Source organism: Tenrec ecaudatus, chromosome 3 (genome assembly GCF_050624435.1).
Source record: "Tenrec ecaudatus isolate mTenEca1 chromosome 3, mTenEca1.hap1, whole genome shotgun sequence".
NCBI classification, from domain to species: domain Eukaryota; kingdom Metazoa; phylum Chordata; class Mammalia; order Afrosoricida; family Tenrecidae; genus Tenrec; species Tenrec ecaudatus.
Window position 1 is genome coordinate 206,659,950 of NC_134532.1, and position 9,705 is coordinate 206,669,654.

Consider the following 9,705-nt stretch of genomic DNA (forward strand, 5'->3'; position numbering starts at 1 on the left):
GTGGGGGGGGAGGGGCTAGCGACTGGGGGAGGGCTGCGAGCATCCCAGGTGATCGAGCCAGGAGGGCTCTGCCAGCTGCTGAGCCCCAAGTCACACCCTTGTCCCCTCCCCGCTTTCCCCCTAGCCTAGTCCCTTGGCTTTCTGAGTCTGCAGCTCCAGCCAGAGATAATCCTTGGAGAAATCTAACTTTATCCTTCCTCCAGGAACCACACCCCTCACATGTCCGCGTGTCTAACCAGGCAACCCTTGGACTGCCCGGAGAAGGACCTCCAGAATGACATCTTGTCTCCTACAGGGTTAGCGAAAAGAGGAAGGCCTTTGGCAAACTGTGTTGGCACAGCGATTACAGTCATGTGCTCCTCAGTGACTAAGAATTGCAAGGGGGGTGCCGTGTTTGGTTTGTGTACATAAGGGTCACTGTGGGTCAGAACCACCTGGATGGGTTCTAGCAATAGCAAGGAACCCTGGTCGCTTAGTGAGTTAGGAGATGAGCTGCTATGCACAAGGTCACCAGTTTGAAACCACCAACCGAGCCGAGAGACTTTCTACTCCTGGTCCGCAAAGTCCGCAGCTCGAAACCACAGCCACTGAGGGGGGAGACGGGGCTTGAGTCTCAGAAACCATAGGGTCACTACGAAGAGTCTGCACTGAGGCCGCGGCAGTGTGTTCGGCTTATTTGTTTGTTTGTTTTTGGTAAAGATTTATAGCCGCTGAAACGCACAGGTACATACAGTCTTAAGGCAGTGAATTTGAAGTTTCTGGAACAACAAGAACCAGATAAAAAGAAGCCCCCCCCCTGGTGTGATGAACCCCTGGTGGTGCAGTGGCTACACTTTGGGCTGCCATCCCTATGGTAGGCAGTTTGAAAACACCAGCAGCTCCATGGAAGAAAGACTGTGTTTTCTACTCTCATCAACAGTTATAGTCTCAGAAACCCGTGAGGCAGGATTGGCTCCATGGCTTTGCGTTGGTTTTGCGCATCGGTGCCTTGGTTAAGCTCTACACTGCAGTGGATATTGTTAAGCACCAAACCCTAAATTGACAAGGAGCACAGAAAGAACTAATTACCATGTGCCTAGCCTAAAGGACTTTACTACCTAGTAGCAGTAAGATGTAACATGATTATAAAAAAAGAGCAAATGCATAAATAAATACGCCTATTTAGAAGACACCAGGTACACCTCAACATGTTGGTGGGAAAATTCCACTACCTTTAATTCCATTTTTCCGCAAACTTTTGGAAGTCCCTTGGGATGTGCAATAAGAGAAGCCCGGTGGCATAGTAGTTATGAGTTGGACTTTGATCTACTGGGTTAGCAGTTTGAAACCACCAGCAGCTCCTTGGGAGAAGGTTGGGGATTTTCCCACGCATCAGCAGTTAAAGCATCTGTTCTCAACCTGTGGGTTGCCACCCCTTTGGGTATCGAACGAGCCTTTCACAGGGGTTGCTCGATTCATAACAGAAGCAAAATGACAGTTATAAGTGGCAACGAAAATAATGCTACGGTTGGGGGTCCCCACCACTTGAGGAACTGTATGAAAGGGTCGCGGCAGGAGGAAGGTTGAGAACCACTGAGTTAAAGTCTCACAAGGGCATTTCTACCTTACTGTATCACTTTGAGTCGACACTGACTCCATGGCAGGGAGCTTGCTTCGATACATCAGGTTCCTTCTGGCCCGTCTTGGCTTGACCAAGACTTGTTGGTCTGATGCCACTTCCTCCAGGACATTTCAAATTAATTAATTAATTAATTAATTTTTTTGGCTAAACGTCTCTGGATTCTGTGACCCTAAAGCAGCCTGTTTCAAAGCCAATGTCGAAGCCTCAAGGCCTGCTGTGCTCTCCTTGTCTGATTGCCCCAGACTTCTTGATAGCTAAGGTTTCATCTCTGGGTGCCCTTGTGACTAGATCCAGAGTCTACACTGTGCCTGGAGCATCAACAAGGTGCTCCTAAAATGTTTGCCCGGCTGTGTAATCAAGGTCCAAAGGATGCAGCTCTGATCATTAAAAAATGGGGCAGGTGCCACTTGTGGCTTTCAAATAATAAGTGCAAACACAAGAGAGGCTTCCAGTGAGCCAGCAGATGAGAAGAAATGTTGGTTAGTGGTGGGAACTTGGGCTACAGAAGTATGTGTGGGAGGAAGTTGGCTTGGGTTAGGCGGAAGGACCACACCTGCCTGATATAAAAAGTGGTTGTATCAAGATCGGTGCCCCATTAATGAGCATATTAAAAGGCAGGGAAGAAAAGTTTATGGTTGATAAAGAGTCCACAGCGTCAACAGTATTATTTATAGAAGGTGTGGGAGGTAAAGACTATGTTTTAGTATGATTGGTAGGGCGGTTGGAATCCAGAGTTGAAAAGGATTATGAGAGGCAGAAGAAGAACTTGTGCTTCAGTGGGAAACCAAACATTAACAGAGAGCGTAACAAGCCGGTTTACAACCATCAGCTGCAAAATTCTATTCTGTCCCATGGAGGTTCAACTGCCAGCCCTCACTTCCCTGTGGAAAAATCAGTCTCATCTCCACTTGCACATTCATTTCTGTGTCCTCATCTACAAATGTGTCTCTTCTTAGACTTCCCTCTGGAAACAATGATACCATCTACTTGGTCAGGTGCCCTTAGGAGTTAAATAAAATGATATGTATTACTTTTATAAAGGTGCGTTATAAGTTACAACATATAACTCAAATATATGTATATTTTAACTTGAATATAACAGCTTACAACTCAAATATATGTATGTTTAACTTTATCTGAATGTTAACTTTTTGGGGGGATTGACTTTTTAAAAAATCATTTTATTGGGGGCTCTTACAGCTCTTACTTATCACAATCCATACATACATTCATTTTGTCAAGCACATTTGTACATATGTTGCCATCATCATTTTCAAAGCATTTTCTTTCTACTTGAGCCCATGATATCAGCTCCTCATTTTTCCACTCCCACACTCTCCCTACCTCATGAACTCTTGATCATTTATAAAAATTCCCCCCCATGTCTTACACCTACTACTGTCTCCCTTCACCCACTTGTTTGTTGTCCATCCCCCCTCAGAAGGGGTTATATGTAGATCATTATGATTGGTTACTACTTTCTCCTCCCATGTTCCCCTTACCCTCTTGGTATCTCTATTTTCATTATTGGTTCTAAGAAGCTTATTTGTCTGGGATACATGTTTTGTTAGCTCTTATCTGTACCCGGGTACATGCTCTGGTCTAACAGGATTTGTAAGGTACAATTGAGATCATGATAGTGGGGGGAGAAAGCATTAAAGAACTAAAACTGTATGTTTCATTGATACTATACTGCACCCTGATGGGCTCGTCGTCCCTTCCTTGTGACCCTTCTGTAAGGGGATATCCAACTGTCTACAGATGGGTGTTGGGTCTCCATCTATATACCCCCTCATTCACATTGATATGATTTTTTGTTCTGGGTCTTTGATGCCTGATACCTGATCCCATTGACCTCTCGTGATCACACATGCTGATGTGCTTCTTCCATGTGGGCATTGTTGCTTCTCAGCTAGATGGCCACTTGTTTATCTTCAAGCCTTTAAGACCCAGATATTGTATCTTTTGATAGCTGGGAACCATCAGCTTTCTTTGCCACATTTGCTTATGCACCCATTTTGTCTTCAGTGATCGTGTCAGGAAGGTGAGCATTGTAGAATGCCGGATTATTAGAACAAAGTGTTCTTGCATTGAGGGAGTACTTGAGTAAAGGCCCAATGTCCATCTGCTACCTTAATACTTAACATAAAAATATAAGTATGTAGATCTAGTTCTCTATCGTTATGTATAAATATATTTACATATGTACATGCCTGTATGTAGACCTCTATAAATGTCCTTTGCCTCCTAGTTCTTTTCTCTATTTCCTTTTGCTTTCCTCTTGTCCCACTATCATGTTTGGCTTGCATTAGGGTTTCAGTAATTCCTCTCAGTTACATTGCCCTTGATTAACCCCTACCAGGCATCCTACGCCTTTCTCTCCATCGATTTTAGATCACTTGTTGTTCCCTTGTCGCTAGGTTGGTTGACAGCCCCTTCCCTTCTCCCATCTCCCCCTCATCCATGTCTCCCCGTGAACCATCTGTCCAGTTGTTTTCTCCTCCTAATTGTTCATCCCACCTATCTTATCTAGAGAGACCTGCAGAGACAATAATAAGCACAAAAATAAGACAGCAAAACAAAAACAACAACAAAAACCCAAGATGACAATAACAACAACCCAAAAAAACCACAACGACAAAAAAGGAAAAGCCTATAAATAGTTCCAAGTCTGTTTGTAGACCTTTAGGAGTGTTTTCCAGGCGAGTGTGATGGGGTGCCACACCCTGGCCCCAAAGTCCACTTTTGGTATTCTCCAGGGACTTCATTGCTTTGCTCCCCTTGCTGTTCTGTTGCCTGCTCCTGGTGTTTCACCCCAGTGTGATGGGGTCAGATCGGGCACAATTCCCTCACTGTGTCTCCAGTGTTGTCCCCTGTGAGGGACATCATGTCTTGTGGTGTGTTGGACCCTATGGTCTTCTTTGTGTATTGGCCGCTCTGAGCAGAAATATCATCCTTGGGGCTTGGTGGGCCAGGATGTGCTCCACTCTCTCCTTCCTTCTTCATTTGCTCCTGTGTGCTCTGATCAGACGTGTCCCTCTCCCCAAGCTCTAGCTTCAGAGTTGTCCTCTGAGGTGCATTGGGGTTGGGGCTGGCCCCGCAGACCTTTCTATTGCTGCATGCCGTGTGTTGTATTCACATCTTGGCATGATGTTGTTCATATCTCCACAGGAGAGGGAGAGAGAGGCCAGCTTTCAGCCTGGTGCGCCAAGACATGAATGTCAACTTTTAAAAGACAGGCAGACTCACTGGGGCATGAATTGGTGACAGAACTTGGTGGGTGACCCCATCTGAGAGAGGATGCAAGCTTGTAAATGTGGATTAACAGGCACCTTTTCTCTATTGAGGCACTGACCTTGCCTTGTTTGCGAAGGAAGAAGCTCCCGGAGTTTTTTTAGGGCATGGAGACGATGAAGACGTTAAACAATGGGACATTGAAGGTAAACACAGAAACAAAAGAATCTAACTGGCTAACCTAGGGTGAGCGTACGCAAAAATAAGATTTGGTCAACAGTGGAGGCAGATTATTAATGTTTATTTAATATATTACTGAAAGACAGGGTAATACTTCTGTTCAGAGTGCCAAAATGTTCCAAAAAAGAAAAATCATTCACAGATGCTTATACTCTTATGTGTTGCCATGGAAACAGGGCCAGGCTAGTGTTTACCTAGAAAGTAGTGGTCATTTGACATTTTCTGAAAGAATCACACAGGTAATTAATTACTGACCCATTTTAAAACACAAGTTCTCATCCGACCTTTGGATGTGCCATCTGTCAAAATGAACCACCCACAGATAATTCCAAGGCAAACTTCCTTAATCAATTTGACCCGAAGCTGATGTTCTGGGAACCACGTTTCACAAAGCATAAGGCCCAAAGATTATCTCAAGGCAATCCTTTGGGTGGATCCATCGCAACCTTCATGAATCAAGACATCTGGGCTTCCCGCATCGTGACCGCCCTGCAGACGTCAGCACCTGCTGCTGGTTTTACTCGGGGTCATGATAAAGCAAGAGGAGCCTGGGGAAGGTACAGATCTGTGGGAGATAGCCTCTGCGGGGTGTTTTAGGGCACAAAAGAGGCCCTTAATCTCAAATCTCACTTAAGAAGAACACTCATGAAGTCTTAAACAGGACAAAGACCAATCTTCCAGATGAATGAGGTCATAATGGCTTCCAAGGGTTTACAGAGAACCAATGGCGTAAGAAACAGCGGCAAAAATCTGCTAAACATTGGAAGTTGGAATGTGTGAAGTAGGAATCTAGAAACTGTGAAAGTGGTCAAAAATGAGATGAAAAACAGAAAGATCAACATCCCAGGCATTAGCATGAGCTCAAATGGACTGTTACTGGCCATTTTTCATCAGAAAAATCTTTCGCTTTACTGTGTTGGGAATAACACAACCAAGAGGAAAGGCATGGCATTTCAAATTTGATCATGAGGCCTAATGCTGTCTGTAAGAGGATTATATCTATCTACCTTCAAGAAAAAGCCAATCAACTCGTATTCAACTTCATGTAGCCACCCCAAAAGCTAGTGCTGAAGAAAGCGAAGAATTCTACCAACTTCTGATGGAAATTGACCAAACATGCAATCAAGGTGTCTGGATAATTACTGGTGATTGGAATGCAAAAGTTGGAAACAAAGAGGAAGCAATAGCAGTTGGAAAATATTGATGTATGGTAGAAATGAAGGTGGAGACCGCAAGATGGAACTTTGTAAGACTAACGACCTGTTCAGAACACATACCTTTTCAACAACACAAGTGGTGGCTCTGTACACATGGACCTCTCCACAGAGAATACACAGAAATCAAATTAGCTACGTCTGTGGGAAGAGACTGTGGAAACTCCCTATCAGCAGCTAAAATGAGACCGGGGCTGCCTATGGAACAGACCATCAATTAATTGCTCATATGTAAGTTCAAAATATAATTGAAAAAAATGAAAACAAGTGTCTGGAAGCCATACTCCACCTTGATTATATCCCACCTGGATTTTGAGAACACCTCAAGAAGAGATTTGACACATTTGGACATGAATGACGGAAGACCTGATGAGTGTGGGAGGACATCAAGAACGTAATTCACAAAGAAAGCAAAAGAGCCAGGCTTCTGGGGGATCCTGGGGATCCAGGCCGGGTGCTATGGAATGCTGAGACACTGAATCCTGGGTCTTCAAGGCACACGGGTGTCATCAGTGAGATCCAATGTGGAAACTCCATCGGGTGACTTGAACTCTACCTCAGACACACTTGGAACCTGAGGGCTTAAGTAGGAAACTACACGGTGCCCGACGAAGCAGAAGACAGCTGTGCCGAGATTGTTGACCTGTTGGTAGGCAGACAAACAAGATCTTGCTACATCGATACCCTGTATGTCATATTAAGATACGTATTATTAAGATACGTATTATTCCTGCGCCGGATGGTCTCACTGATTGTCACTGAAATTTCCCTGACAATTAATTCCCATTGTTTGTGTAAATAGCATCTGGCCATGAAAGGACTGATTCTGTCCAAGTGAATAATTCAGGTACTGTGATTTGGAGTGGGCTACGTTGGCTCAATATCCCTCTCTCAACAGGGCTTTAGAAAATTAGTACTAGGGGCTAATCAAAGACCATCTTAACAGAAGATCGTTATACCTCGGGGGATGATTGATAATACTCTCTACCATCAATTAACAAGGAGGTTTTGAAAGGGAGCCAAACTCAGATAAAAACAAACAACAACAAAACATAGATCCAGGAATGGGTTTGCGACTTGCAGTACATCCTAGCTCCAACTCAAGAACAATTAGTTCGTCCATCATGGCCCTGCTCAATATTTCCCTGAGGAAGGGAACACAGAAGACATGTGTGCTATAGCAAAATGTGGTGAAGAAATTAGATGGTGCCTGGCTGTGGTGGTTTCATAATTTCATGTCAACATCAAGGTGTAAGAGTGAAGGGGTGGAGTTTAGCCTGTCAATCAGGTCACAGCCTGATGATGCCTCTTTGTGGGTGTGGTCTTCTCATAAGGAGGGTCCTGGGAACCTCCCCTCTCTCTTCCTGCACCTTCACCTTCCTGCTACTGAAGCACTCACAGAGCTACTGGAGTCACGCTGAGAGCTCTGCGATGCGTCCACTGCCATTGGATCCATACGACTGCACCCACCCGCCAATGATGCATTGTTCCGTGTGGCTGTGTGAGTTTGAAGAGGGACTTATGGACTAGCATCCGATGTATAGCTTAGCATTGGACAGATGGACATGATCTGCACTGGGCTGTTTGCTTGATATATGATTACTTCTTAATATAAGGCTCTCTCTTACACATATATGAGTGCCGCTGACTTTGTTTCTCTAGTCAACCTGGCCTGACACACTGGCTGTCAAATAAAATCGCATCTGGGCTCTTAAAGGCTTGCTTCCAAATAAGTGATATGTCAACCAAGTCTCCATGGAAGAAGCACACCACATCAGTCACTAAAGGATTGTAAATCATATAATCCAAAATTGAAGGCAGGATTAGTGTCAGAGCCTAAATGTCACGATCGGTTTGCAGAAGGCTATGGGTGACCGTGGGAGCCCAAGATACATCTGTGGGGACTACACAGGAAATCAGCCTCCTGTGATCTCCCTCCCTCCACAATTGATGGATGGGAGGAAAGTAGTTACTAAATAGAGTGCATTGGAGAGATGGGTACAGACGATCAAAGGGATAGAGGTAAAACCTTGTCAGTTGATTCCCACCTCTCCACACTGGACCTGATCTGGTTTTCAATGTTCTCTGTATTTTTGTTTTGTTTTTGTTTGTTCATATGAGGATTTATCTCAGAGGTAGTATGTAATTGGGATCACTCTCTTGAAGTTGTGTTGCACGTTTCTCTGTTTTTGAGTATATGAAACCCAGGATTAATGAACCTTCAGGGACAGCAAGTAGAAGGGTTTGGGGGGAGTGGGCACAGTGATTGTAGGGGATGGAGAGTAAAAGGGAGACGACGTCAAGGAGTCCAGGAAGGAAAAGACTGTTTGGAAACTGATTTCGGTCCCAATTGTACAATACCGCTTGATGTGATTGAACTCTGGAATGATAAATGTATTAGCTCCCAATTAATAATGATTTTTCAAAGATGGGAAGAAAAGAAGAGAGCAAAGTATGTCAGAAGAGACTTTGAGACATGCTCTTAAACAGAGTAGCTGAAGCAAATAGGAGAAAGGATGAAGTCAAAAGCTTCATAGAAAATTCTGAAGGGAAGTCTAAGAAGACGAGGCTAACTATTATTACAAAATGCACAAAAACCTAGAATTAGAAACCCAAAAAGGAAAAACATGTCCAGCATATCTGAAACGGAAAGAACTGAAGAAAAAAATTAAGAGTAGAGCTGCAATCTTGAAAGATTTTATGAGCAAAATATTGAATGATGCAGGATGCATCAAAAGAAGGCAGAAAGAATATCCAGAGTCACTCCACCAAAAAGACTAGTCAACATCCCACCATTTCAGGAGGTAGCATATGATTAAGAAGCAATGGTAATGAAGGGAGAAGTTCAAGCTGCATTCAAAGCATTAACCAGAAACAAGACTGCAGGAATTGATGGAATACCAATGAAAAGTTCCAACTAGCTGACGAGGCACTGGAAGCACTCACTCGTCTGTGCCAAGACAGTGGAAGGCACTATTTGGCCAACTGACTGAAAGAGAGGCAGATGTGTGCCCATTCCAAACAAAGGTGACTCGCTAGATCTGACAAAATAATAATTTATAAATTGTCAAGGGTTCATGAGGGAGTGGGGAGGGGGAGGGAGGGGAAAAATAAGGTAGCTGATGCCAGGGGTTTAGGTAGAGGGCAGATGTTTTGAGAATGATGAGGGCAATGAATGTACCGATGTGCTTTACATAATTGATGTATGTATGGATTATGATAAGAGTTGCATGAGCCCCTAATAAAATTATTTTAAAAAAAAGAAATTACTGAAGTCACAGCTATGATCTCAGAATCCCTGGGGGACAGGACTCCCCCAATGACCTGGAGCAAAGTCCAACAGAGTCCACATTGATTCTTCCTAGATTCTGATTGATCTCTTTTGGCCAACATGGA